The sequence below is a fragment of the Nothobranchius furzeri genome, chromosome 17 (assembly GCF_043380555.1).
Source record: "Nothobranchius furzeri strain GRZ-AD chromosome 17, NfurGRZ-RIMD1, whole genome shotgun sequence".
In the NCBI taxonomy this organism is placed as follows: Eukaryota; Metazoa; Chordata; class Actinopteri; order Cyprinodontiformes; family Nothobranchiidae; genus Nothobranchius; species Nothobranchius furzeri.
The window spans coordinates 35,953,122-35,967,060 of NC_091757.1; the positions used below are offsets into that span (position 1 = coordinate 35,953,122).

Consider the following 13,939-nt stretch of genomic DNA (forward strand, 5'->3'; position numbering starts at 1 on the left):
GATAGATGCACACAAGGTAAACACTTTACTAGCGTGACTTTGTGTCGTTTGAATGACGTAAAATGCAAATAAACAGATTTTGAATCCTGGTAGGAACGAGTAAACAGGCATTTACTCCCCTAAACATGAAAACCCACTTTTGTTTAAAAGTAGAATTGTTTAGCTTACTTACAGGGGCACACCTGCCTTGCTTCGTTTCTTCAAGAAAATCCAACGTTGCCCTTTAGTCAGAGGACACGTCTGTTTTGTCGCAGGTGGATAATCATTAACCAAAGTCCAATCATACGTAAATACCACGATGTAGACTGCACGTGTGTTTGTCTTTGTCTAACCCTAACCCAAATAATAATATTAATAATATAATGTGTCCATCCATTTCTTGTACTTTTCTGTGATTGTGATAAAACAAAAATAAAACGTGGTCATATTTTGAGTTTATTTTTTAGTCTATAAAAGAGAAGCTGACAGGAAGTGATTAATAAAGACATCCTCCTTCTTCTAAACAGCTCAGTTCATTTAGCACTGTTGCTACCTTCTTCTGGTGTTGGTGATTCTAGCAGAGAAAACTACCTGCTGCAGGAAGATTTCCTGTCACAATCATCTCACTTCATCATGTTGTAACACCCCACATCATCACCACACACACACACACACACACACACACACACACACACACACACACACACACACACACACACACACACACACACACACACACACACGCACACACACGCACACACACACACACACACACACACACACACACACACATACACACACCGCTCTACCAACACATGCTGTCCTATCAAAGTGTTGATGACACACAGAAACAGGCGTGCTAATTTTGAATTTCTGGCATTACTGAAAAAAAGATAACACACACACACACACACACACACACTGAGAAGAGGTGCACCTGCCAAGCAGTGCTCTAATTATGGAATGTGATGAAACTGCTCATTGGAAGTTTGGATATCAGCAACTCACACACTAACTGTGAAAATCATCAGCTTTTACACTGTTTTAATGCCTCGCCTGAGGAAGGTTGTGGCTAAGATGAATGAAAGATTTCTGCTGAGGAGCAGCTGCTGTGGGATGTGCACGCGTTGCAGCTGGTATTTTGAAAAGATTCATTAAAGCTGTGATTCCTGCTTTCACCTTTTGTTTCACTTTAAATGCATGCCATTTAGTCTTGACCTCACAGACTCTTCTTTTGGTGTGCTGACAGCTCTTACTACAGCTTAAAAATGCTTCCGTCATGAGCCGTAATCGGTTAAAGACAGACGAGCCCCTTGACTGTAAATGATGCCTTTGTGAATGATGGAAAAAGAACACCAAGGGGTTTATTTTTCTGTCTAAAGGTCATTTACTGCAGACTGTAATTTGCTGATACTAGGAACTGAAGATGGAAATTTCTGTGTTGCCACCCCAAGAGTAATAATATCCCTATCTCAACTTGGGAAATCTAGTGGCCCAGTGTCACCCACATGAACCTATTATGGGCCATGTAGAATTCTGCAGGTCTCATTTCATACACAGCCCTTCCACCCCCTCCTCCCCCTCACTTTTTTCTGTCTACACAGAGAAAAAGAAATCCCGTGTCTCCTGAATAGCTTATAATAACAAGCTTTTAGAAGCCAACCAGCCCTCAGTGTGCCCCCATAGGATACAGCCTCACAAGGCTCCATAATGTCATGCTTCTTTCTAATTAAAGGTCAGTTTGGTTGAGTCTCATTGTCGCCTCGACTGGAAGGAAAAAAAAATCCCCTGAAACATTTTCCAAATGTGATTTAATTTTCCATTTATGCCATCTGTTTTCTTGATTAAGGTGCTGAATCTCACAAGTCTAAAATGTATGAACTGTCAGATTCATTAACTAATTCAGTACATTTGCCGTTGAAAATGAATCATCCAATTTTAAAAAGAGAGATTTTTCATAAGATTTCACACAGGGACCGTCTGAGATGAAACTCTGTATTTATGCGTGGTGCATCTCTGAGCGTGCTCACGTAGAGCTAGACCTACTGTAAGTTATTTTCTTTGGGACTATTTTACATTTGCTCATTTCTATCAGCTCACTCTTTCTCGCTCAAATTACCATCAAATATACACACATAGATCTGCTCGCATCTGTGTAAGCGGACCACACACACACACACACACACACATGTATGCATATACCTTCCTCCGTCTGGTGGGGAGTCTGGACTGCTCCGACTGACTGCACCTCACTGCCCTTGTGCAGTGGTGTGCCAGTTGTGCCTTCCCCCATTGCTGTGAATGCCACCATCTGGTGTGCCACGTGGACATCATAATCTCCCCTTAATTACATTAGCAGTGCAATCAGTTACTGCATTACAAGGCCGGGCGAAGAGCTTTTAAATCTTGGAGGAAATCATAAATAATTGCACTAAGTACCCAGCGCCAGATGTGCGTGCCAACTTGGCTGGCATGAGATAAATAGTAACCTCAACGATGGTGTTCAATATCCAGTCTGCAAACAGTTTTTGGCCTGTATCATCATCCTCCTGTACTTCTCGCTCATCCCTGTCCTCGAGCTGCAGATTCTCTCAAGCTCACACAGATTTCAGGCTCCACTGGATCCCGTCAGCTACTTGTTGCTGACTGAATCCCGCGGCTGTGACTGAAGGCATCTGAGAAACAGTTTGTAACAGGCATCTCACCTCGTCACCGTTAAGCCCATCTCAGTCATCCTTCAGCACATAATTAGACGTTTCTCTGGTTGTTTAACTCATTGAAATTATTTTTGGATTCTAGCGGCATCAGCTGTGTGAACGTTGGTGCAACGAAACAAGACGTTACGCTTTATGAGGCGTCTTTAGGCTTTTTGTACAGTGAGTAGGTGTTGGTGTTGTGTTGCATGTTGCTTTTCACTCATCTTACTGTCAGGCTCTTCGTCTCCAGGGCCGCTCACACTGACACACATCTCACTTAGTGGATTACCTCCTCTTGCCCACAGGCTACACAGCGCTGCTGAATCACTGGTCACTAAGACATGAACTCCTGAGTGAGGGAGGCAATAGAGGACTCTCCACAGCAGAAAGTTGAACGCCACATAGAAAAAGGGGCTCATTTTATTATTATGAGTGGTGTCACCATGGGGCCTCTTGCAAAATCTCCCTGAGCGAGTCCAGTCCCAACATTTACAACACAGTTTATGCAAGCCATACTTATAATTGATATATTTACACAAGTCAGTTAAAGAGCTAACTCATCAGGCGAACTGAGAATCTTTTCACAGACTTCATAGATCCAGATGATCTCTTTAACTGCTTGACTGGCTGATCCCTAAAGAATGCAATAATAATGATCTGTATAGATTTTTTATTAGTGTGGACAGTAAATGGAAAATTAATCACAATGGACTTGCTTAATCATCAGTTCCCTCTATTATTTCCTGTTAGCTATTGCTTGTGTGCTCTAACAGAGCCACTGACCATAGGATCATCAACTCACACACACCTGTGGTTCCTGCTATCCTTTGTGAATGAGTCCACAAACCACCGGCTTTTTCTTATCAGTGTGTGAATGTTGCACTAAAATTCACAAAAGTGATCTGGATGTTGTCATCTTTTTGGTTTACATATGAAGTCGTGTCTTGGACATGTGTTGATTTGCTGATGGTGGTCGGAGGCACCGGTGGCGCCAGTGTTCAGCAGCCTCTCCTCTGTCAGCGCACCTCAGGGCAGCTGCGGCTACACTGTAGCTCATCACCAGTGTGTGAATGTGAATGACTGGTTGTGTTGTAAAGCACCGTGGGGAATGTAGAACCCTGAAGGTGCTATATCAAATACAGGCTGTTCCGTTCGTTTGCCATGATTTTACCTTCATAATGTGAATCTTTCTTTTCATGTATTTTCTTAGATTTCCTGTTTGTCCGACAGTAGTTCGTGTTCATAACAGTAAAGGCTGATTTTGTATTCCACAATACCTATCATTGTTGGGTATATAATACACTAATGACATAGAACTGCACACACTATGAGTAAACCAGAATTCTCCTGATGCTGTTACAATGTCCACTTGTTTGTTTTTTACCTGAAGAAAAACTACAAAACACAAAATCAGCACAACAAAATCCCAAATAAAAGTTTTAAGTTCAGATTTAAGCATTTATTTGAATAATTACCAATCTGTACCAAACATTTGTTTGTTTAATGACATGGTGCTATGTCTCAGAGGTGCTGAGGTATTTAGAGTTCACACTCATGGTTTTGTGACATATTCTAGGCTTTGAAGGTGTTGGCTCTTCAGCAGGGAGCAGGAACCCCGACCACTCAGTCCTTCTACAGTTTAAATAAGATGTACATTCATATACCAAGCACCTTCACAAGCTCTCCCCTAAATGAAGATATTGATATTAACATTTACACTGTCCATTTCAATTTAAGGACAGTCTGGTCTTCAAAGTGCAAATGAAATGCATGCAAGTCTTTTGTTGTCTAAACAATTAGAAGAAGAAAAAAACATGAGGATGCTGTAAAAAACAGCTATTGACTAAATGTGTTTTATCATTTATCATAATTTCTCCATCCACTTTGTCACGGCTTCAGCATTTAAGGAAGATAGATGATACAAGATGTTGTCCCCTCTCTCATCCGCTCCATGCTCTGGGAAGTGTATCCAATACGGACTCACTTTGAAACACTGCTGCCGTTTCCTTTGTTGTGATCCAGAGGATAAGACGCTTCTTGCATATTTTTCCTCATGCTGCGAGTGAACATCTGGCATTTGGACCTTTCACCTGTACGATAAAGGAAATATTTTATCAACAGCAATACATCTTCCCACTAATAATTATTTAGAGGTCATTGTGTCAAATTGCTACATGGGTGTTTTAGTTGACTAAGCGGCTGGTATTAGTTATTTGGGGAGTTCCTGAATGCACCAGGATGCCAGAGTGGTGTCATCAGGGCCAAGGCTTTGGAAAGCGTGGCAACGTCCCAGGAGGGGTTTGTGCTGAGGTGGTCGCCTCCACAAGGGCGGTCATTAATATCTGAGGGGGGTATTTTCATGATGAGGGGACTGGCTGGAGAAGGTCCTGCTCTGGTGCAGACACCTACAACAGGAAAATAAAAAAGTGCTGACTTCCTTATGAGATCAAAGCCCATCTGCTCCCAACGTAACTTATTAAATGATGATGTGAACGCATCTCCATGAAGGATGAGATCTACACCGAATTTATTTTGTTGCATACCCTAGGAAACTTTTTATTTTTTCATCTCTGAATAGTGATCTTCAGATCTATTACACACCCAGGACTTTGTCACTTAACTCTCCTGTTTTTGTGTTGTTTGCCTCCGCGTGGTGATTTACAGGGAACATTTTATCACAGCTAGCCAAGAAAGCCCAGTCCACTGGGGAGCCGGGCATTTTATAAGGGTATAAATAATCAATGACACTGAATCTGTAATAGGCTGTAATGCTGTTTGTTAACTCCCCATCCTCACCCCACATTCCTCCCCTCCCCCAGCCCGGAATGGCATGTTTGTTGCTGGAACAATAGAAATGAATTGCCGGGGCTAATTGACAAAGTAGGAGACTCTCCTCGTAGCCGCCTTAGTTTATTTCTGTGTGTCTTTTATTGCCTCTGACGCATCTTACATCACACAGAGCTGCCTCTCTTTTGCCTCCCTGTAATCTGCAGCCATGAATTACAGCTGGCTGCTTTTGTTTTCTGCACACTAGTTATGTTTTCACAAAAACCTCACCTGAAGCAAAGTTCTTATTAAACAGTACAATTTATGCATGCATCAGAGTCAGCTGTTGCACATCCATTAACCCTTTACCAGTCAGATGTCCCGCCTATGGCGCATGACTACTGTCAACACAGAGGGTTATTATCATTATAAACCAAAATTCACAGGGTGCTGCAAAATGATCACTTGTGCAGAAAAATAGTGAAACAGAAGCAGAAGAGGTTTTAACACCGAAATGTTTCATGCCATTATTCCTGAAGAAGATAAAACCACCAAAACACTAAGTGTAACCACCCCCCACCCCCTCCTGCATGCATGCACACACCCACATCCCACTATGATACATATTTTGAGTTTCGCCCCTCCCCACTCCGAAGTCACCCATGAGCCTCTGATTTCCATTATTATTAATATCTGCCTGTTTAATTTTCAGCTCTGTCATAATGTGTCGGCCTAAACTACAAGAGACAATCCCTTATTGATTACTTTCCCAGCAGCCCCGGCGCATGCCCCAGTTGATCACGCCTCTCGTGCACAGACATCTCATGCATTTCAGATAATAAGCTGCTGCTCTGGAGTTGAAACAAATTGGATGTGCAGTCAGTCACTGTCCAAGTAAATCATGTTGCAGTCTGTCAGTGGACTAGGCTTGGATTATCATCTTACCCAAGCGAAGCAAAATAAATAAATAAAAGCTAGAAAAAAGATGCCCTGAGCACCTGATATGATGGCAGGGTGGTATATATGAGCATCGCTCCTCACATTGTGGCAAAGTTATACATACTGAGCCCATCGGTCAACAAATGGGATGCACTATTATAAAATGCTACATTAAGATAAAAGAAAACGATATGCATTTGATGTCTTTAACCAAATGTACATTTTCATTTCAAGCTTCAAAAATGCTAAATATGTATTATTTTCTTAAATTTACACTGAACAAGGCCGCAGAATTAAAATAACAAAAGTGAGAAAAAATGATCAAGAAAGACATTCTTTTAAATTTGGAATATTCAAGTAATTAATATTCCACATACATCTGTGCATGCTGCCAGAAATCCTGTCACATGGTATATCCTGTCAACGGAAATGTCTTTTGGATGACAGTAGTAGTAAACTTTCTGTAGTCGATGCCTCACGCATCCACGCACATGTACACATGGACACGACACCCTGTGCCAAAATCTATTTCCGAAACATTGCTGCCATTGTTTTCACTTGCTTAGAATTCTGTAACAGGGAGAAAATAAAGCATCCTGTCACCCCGAACCTGGCTGTGTTTCAAATTCAGTGCTCTTTCACAACAACAACAACAAAAAATATATCAAAAATGGAAGTTTTTGGAGATGCACAGGAAGGCATGATTAATAATACATCAGGATTATAGAGCACAGACTGTGTTGTGCTGGCTTTAACAAGTCCGTGGAGGGAAAACAAACCCAGACAATGAAAACAATCGTACTTACTGCCTGGAAAAACATCTGCATCTTAACTCCAACAAATCTGCACAACCCCCTGCTTGGTGCTGGGTATTAGTTAACAGTTTATTATTAAAATATACTTGGATGTGCAACTGATAGCTGGCATGTTTGGTTGTGAATTTCTGGTGTTTCAAAATCTATACAAAACGTGGTTTTATTCAGGGAAACATACCTGAGCTACAGCGGTTTGCTGCAAAAACCCTGAGAAGTAGAATAATTGGCACCCTAGTGGAAGATTCCCTCTGTTTGGCGCCGGCTGTTTAAAATATGGATGATATTGTTTTCATTGCACAGCTCTTATTGAGCTCTGCTCGGGCCGTGCGGTATAATCTGACTTTGACCTTTTCTGGCATGTGGAAAAAGTAAATAAACAAGGCACTGATGTATTCCCTCTGTTACCAGAGGAGCTGAGCAGCAGATTTTTCCGTTGATCACATTCAGGAGTTTGGATTCAGAGGGCTGTCTGTGGCTGCCTTAGCAAAAGCACTCAGAATTTTTTCTCACTATATAACAAGAAAATAAATAACGGACAACGAGTAAGAAGAAAAAAGGCATCGTCGACTCTGATCGGCAGATTTCCCCAGCTGACAAAGCCCAGGACTGCTGATCATAAGATGTTCCGCTCAAAGCGTTTTCACAAATCCACAGTTCTTGAGGAAGTAACACAAAACAAGTGGCTGCATGGTGGCGGTAACACTGTTGCCTCTCAACAAGAAGGTTGCTGGTTCGATACCCAGCTGCAGCCTTTCTGCACAGAGTTTGTGCATTCTCATGCATACATGGGTTTTCTCTGACTAAAATCAAGACTCTAAGTTGTCCCTAGAAATCAGTGAAAGTGTGAAGGGTTGTTTGTCTCTGTGTCTCTGTGATGGACTGGAGACATGCCCTGGGTGTCCCCCACCTCTTGGCCAATGACCGCTGGACTTTGCCACCAGCTCTTCGCGACCATACTGAGGAAAAGTGGTTTTGAAAGTGAGTAACAAAATTTAAGGGAATTTTGATTAGTTAATAAAATGCTAATTTGAAAGGCTGATAGTGAATGTACAGAATGTGTACCTGTAGATTAACCAAAGTGAGATGGCTGCACAAAACATTCTCCTCCATTTTAAATGCAGTGCATCGTGTCCTGCTCAGCGACCATAATGTTTGCAGAAGTGACACCAGACTGTTAATTTATTGCATTATTGCGTTCATGACCATCCATTATTAGCATTTGCATAAATGCTTACATGAGAAAAATAACCCAATTTGAGTCTTTTTAAAAATACACTGTCACTTTAAATCTCACATGAATGTGATAATTGCCCACAACAGGCCAAAAGGGCCCATCACTGCCACTTTTAATCCAACGAACGCCACGACCTGATCACTATAATTGACCATCTATCAGGGTCATTGAGGAGCTGATCATTGTTAACCGCTGCTTATAAATCCTCTTGATCATTGCTAATTACAGAATACAGCTCAAAGCATCATTCCCGAGACCAGCCAGCAACTGCAGATGGGTTCAAAAATATATCACTGAATGTTTTTATTATCATTTAATTAAAAAAGGCATTGGCCTAACAAGAAAAGCAGGGAGATGATTGTTGTTGTTGGAGATATTTTACTGCACTGGCGTAGATTTGCCCTTGACATTGGTGGACTTGTAAATCCACTCTTTGCAGGGAGGTCACAGCAGATCAAAACAAAGTTGGTCCAAATGATTTTTCCTGTGATGAAACACAAATGGAAAGTGGTGTCTGGTCAGCTTGAAGACCAAATTCAAAGAGAAACAGTTTCTTACTTACTTTTTTTGAAAATTATCGGTCACTCTGAGTTTAACATGCAGGCTAAACATGACAATAGTCTTTTACCCCTGTTTCCTCTATTAGTCAATAGAAAATAGATGGAAAACCCCTCAGGTCAAACAAGCTGCAAAGCTCTACATCATGCTGATGATTAGCATTCATGGTCTCACCCATCTTGGCTCACAAGGCTTTTTTTTTGGTTCAACAGGTTGAGCGGGTTGTCCAGTAATCGGAAAGTTGCAGGTTCAATCCCGGCTCCAGACAGATAGTTCTGCTGTTGTGTCCTTGGGCAAGACACTTAACCCACCTTGCCTGCTGGTGGTGGTCGGAGGGACGAGTGGTGCCTGCGCTCGGCAGCCTCGCCTCTGTCAGTTCGCCCCAGGGCAGCTGTGGCTACATCGTAGCTCATCACCATCAGTGTGTGAATGTGTGTGTGAATGGATGAATGATACACTGTAGTGTAAAACACTTTGGAGTCCTTACTCTGAGAGGTGCTATACAAGTGTGGGTCATTTATCATGATCATTTATCCAGGAGAGGGCAGAGCACTTATCAGCTTGTAAAAGCTAATCATTAGCATCAGCAACTCCACAAAACCACAGAACTCCTTCAGGCTTTTGTTGTTTTTGGAGATACATCATCATTGTCACAGCGCAAATCAGTAATAGAGTCGTGATGTCATTAGCTAATAAGAGGTGAGGTGTCCAAATATCAGTAAATAAGGCTCCAAATCCTGCCTTCTTTTCTTCCTTCTGCTCTGGCTAATGTCTGCTTCCTGAAACAGGAGTGCCAGAGTTTATTTCCCTTAGAGATCAACTCCCTAGGCATTCATTTATAGTAGAGACAACTGCAAATGTGTTGAAAAACAGAAGGAACCTAGTCTTCAAGGAGATAGCTCAGATACTCACTGCTTTGAACATTTTATGGATGATTTTGAGGGAGGTTTATGAAATGTCCTAAAACATGTTTTCAAACCAACAGAATTCCACAGTCATAGGACTGGAAAAGGCTTTAAAATGGTTTATGGACCACCATGTGATTTTACATGTTTGAGTAGTTAAAAAATAGCATTAATTACACTTATCAGCTTCAATTAGACTAGTCGTTAGCTTATCAATCTGTCCTAAACTAATATTCAGTTCTCTAAACTGATATCATTCTAAAATCCTTCCTCAGAGACTCAAAGGGATGTTTTAGTGAAAATGTTCTGGTCACAAACATTTGAGCTTGCCCAGTTAAGACAAATCCAGATGAAGTAGGTTTTCTTTTAGTTTAGTTTAATGGGTCAAATTAGAAAATTTAAACCACAGACATGATGTACTGTAACATAGTTAAGTTGGTGTTATACTTAAAGACATATTTAATAAGGAAAGAATTTGATTTACTCAAGGGAGGATAGCCATCTGTTCAAGAATTTAATTTAGCCCATGAAAACAAGGTTAGCTTTTACACAGATGTGTGTTTAATAATAACATATTAAAGAAGCCTAAGCATGCAAAGAATAAAAATAAAAGGGCATTTTGCAGCTCTTTTAACATTTCCCATCTTAGAATTACCTCTGCCAACGTTTGCACTCCATTTCTTTCCGTTCTCACCGTCCTGTTCAGTGGGGCAACAAGTCATTGGGAAAATGCACATTTTATTGAAATTTTATGGAAAGACTCTTACTAGCCACTACCACCGCACAATTACGTAAAAAGCCATCCAGCTCTTGTGTAATCCATTTTATAGTAATTCATTTATGAGTCTGGTCACAGAGGGGATGCCGCTCCTGCCACAAACACCCACAACATGTGAGGATTGCAAGAGGATGAAACCCACCGAAGGGTCAGGCTTTCATCAAGACACTGTTCCTTTTATGTTTTCATAAACACATCATAAAATATTTCAATCTGCTTTTGGAAGCGAGTTGTTTCATTACAATGTTGTATATTTTACTGACAGAACTCATTAAGGTTTCGCAAAATGTTTTTTCCCGATAGAAAACGCTTTTCTCAGATGGCCTGCGTAAGCAAAAGAGAGCTCTGGGAGATGGGTGGAATAAAAAATAAATAAGAAAGCAGACGCTGCAGAGAGAAATACATGACAAATAAAACAAAGAGACTGACTGAGCGGTTGAGATCACAATAGTCTCTCCTGAGATGAGTATGAAGATTGCACCCACGTCCCACTGACGCACTAAAGCCCTTCGAGTCTCCTGGAATGTCAAATCCTGGTTCTTCTCTCTTTATAGTCCAACACTTAGGCAACAAACCCCTTTTTAAAATCCCTCCCGCCCTGAACATTGCTCACATTGCTGTTCCCTGAAGCTTGAAAGCACAACATTTCTCAGCCAGCAACTCCCACTGGGACCAAAGCCCAGAGATGGAAATGCAAAGAATATGTTTTATTGGACAGTTGCAGACAAATAAATCTAAATATGTATTTTGGTCATGTTTGTGTTCCGACTGCAATCCTGAGGGAGTTGGAGTGATTATGTGACATAAATAACAGTGCTGTAGCTGGATATTAGGTCACATGTTTATACATACGCAGACCTCAGGTCAGGGAGGGAAATAATTCAAACACTATTTCTTATCTTTGGAGGTAAACATTGTTTGGAAGCTGTGCTTTCCAGCGTGCATGGACTATTAATGAGAGATAAACACTACAGTCAGGTCAAATGCACAACCTGAGGGCAATGCTTCGTGGTGGTCAATGGGAGGAGTCAACAAGGAGGTGGGTGGGGACTCCTGAGATCACATGTCATGTGACTGACGTGAAATAACCTCAGGGGCTGTGTGACATGTCAGCATCATGCAGCCCTCCTAATATCACCTCCACCTTTCAGTGAGTTATGGATGAAGTAGGTTTTCTTTTATTTTGTAGGTTTACAGATCAGTCATGGGCCACTGTGCAAAGTGTGTGCAAATGCTGCTTTGAACAACATTTTAAAACAGCAAAAATATAAATGCAATCACAAATAAAAAGTACTAAACGTTTTGCTTTGCACGCATGGTTTTCAAGCATTTTCCAAATCAACATATTTATTTAGACTGACATATTTATTTGGACTCAGAAAGCCATGCATTTGTAATTATAATCACAACATATTAAAAATAAATTTGAATCCTCATACAGATAATTCAGTAAGTTTTAGAATCAATTCACTTAAGAAAAAAAAAAAAGAAAATGCTGTTCCCATTTTTTGCTGCTCAATATTCCACCACAATAACAAGAAGAGACACCCTGGTGCTCCAACTTGCAAATCTCCCACCGTGTCTTTGAAACTGGAGCAAAGTTGGAAAAGAAAACGTGCCGGCCTGTGGCAAACTGCACTTCAGAGAATTCAACCCCTTTTTCTTTCAGCCATTTGACAAGTGAGCTGCACAACTTTGCAGAAGTTATAGATCTGTGTGTCTAATTATTTCTTTTCACGTCTATACAATAGGAGTGTTTTTCTCTTTCTGGGGGCTGGGATAGCAGGAGGAGTGGCCTCCAAAAACTCTCTCTCTCTCTCTCTCTCTCTCTCTCTCTCTCTCTCTCTCTCTCTCTCTCTCTCTCTCTCTCTCTCTCTCTCTCTCTCTCTCTCTCTCTCTCTCTCTCTCTCTCTCTCTCTCTCTCTCTCTCATGCCCCTAACCTGTACATCTGTCTGCACATAAGCGTTGCAACGTTCAAGACATGTCATATTTTGATGAAAGGGATCTGCAGTGGTGGCACACTTTGATTCTTATTGTGCAAACACACGTTTGTCATTAATTCTTGCTTAGACATTGATTCAGAGTTTGATATACAGTGAAGATGTCAGACACTTTATTTAGATTTAAAAAGCATCAAGCTCAATTGTAACGATAAACATATATATTTTTTGTATTATGTGCGATTTTTAGGATGCATACACAATTATAAGTCATGCATTTTGGTGGTTTTTTGTTGCTAAAATGATGCTGCAAGGAGATGGCTGTGCAGAGCTGCCTCTGCTGCAGAGCGGTCACAAGGGGGTAGCATTGACACAGTTGTTCAAGGCTCCAGCATCAGGACAAACTGCCTTTGATGTAATTGGGGTCTCGGACCTCTCAGAAAAGCATATCTTGCTTTGTATGTGGAAATGCTCAAGGAACAACGGATTTCCATAAGTGGATTTAAAATCGTATTTGGAGCATCCCTGGCATGTTAACCGTTTTCTAAACAATAACAAAAAGGACTCCTTTAGGATTCCAAAGCACTTACTGCTTGGAAATGTAATAGAAAGTAGCACTGGGATTAAATGTGTGTCTACATGACACAGATCTGACTAGTTTTAGGCAATTTCCTGGATGATTTATTCAAATATATTTCCAAATTCTTTCTTCTGCAGTGCGGTACCTCCTAATACACGTCAACAAGCAGCATGAAGGAAAAATCTTTCCCATTGTTTCACAGACATGATTAAAAATACAATTTGTACTTTTTTGTGAGTCTGGGATTATAAATTCAAAAAGGTTCTTTTTTCAATGATTTACAGCCTGCAGTTTGCACAGATTAACCTGTTAATTATCAATCATTCCAGTCACATGGATATTCCCCTAACTAACGTTTTTGTCTATCCATCTTATCGTCCAAACTAATACTTAAGACTACGACTCTGGCAGGCCCTCATAAATAAAGGTTGCCTATTTACATATTCAGTTTATCATGGATATTGCATACTCTGTACATAAAAATTTAAATGCAGTCCTTGTGAAATATGATCATGCACCAAATGTGAGAAAACACAGAGCACAGCTCGTTCGTACACAGATGGAATTTAGTGCGAGTGATTAATACGAGAATGAAACGGAGCTCACACCTGAGGAGTTCAACTCTCACACCCGGACATTTTTTAGATATGTTTTTCTTCGCTACATGGCATATGGAAATATCCTTATTTAAAAAAAACCTCCAGTCATGACATTTGTTATTTAACCTGAAATCAGGGACATATATATA

At 40.8% G+C, this 13,939-nt stretch overlaps 1 protein-coding gene across 4 annotated transcripts in view; it reads right to left on the minus strand.

Moving 5' to 3' along the window:
• mvb12bb (multivesicular body subunit 12Bb) overlaps positions 1-312 on the minus strand; it is a 41,420-nt gene extending 41,108 nt beyond the window's left edge. For all 4 annotated transcript variants that reach the window (XM_015972153.3, XM_015972152.3, XM_015972151.3 and 1 more), the window contains exon 1: positions 173-312. The gene's annotated coding sequence lies outside the window, so the exon portion shown is untranslated. The remainder of the gene's footprint in view (positions 1-172) is intronic.
• Between the last annotated feature and the right edge of the window lie 13,627 nt (positions 313-13,939).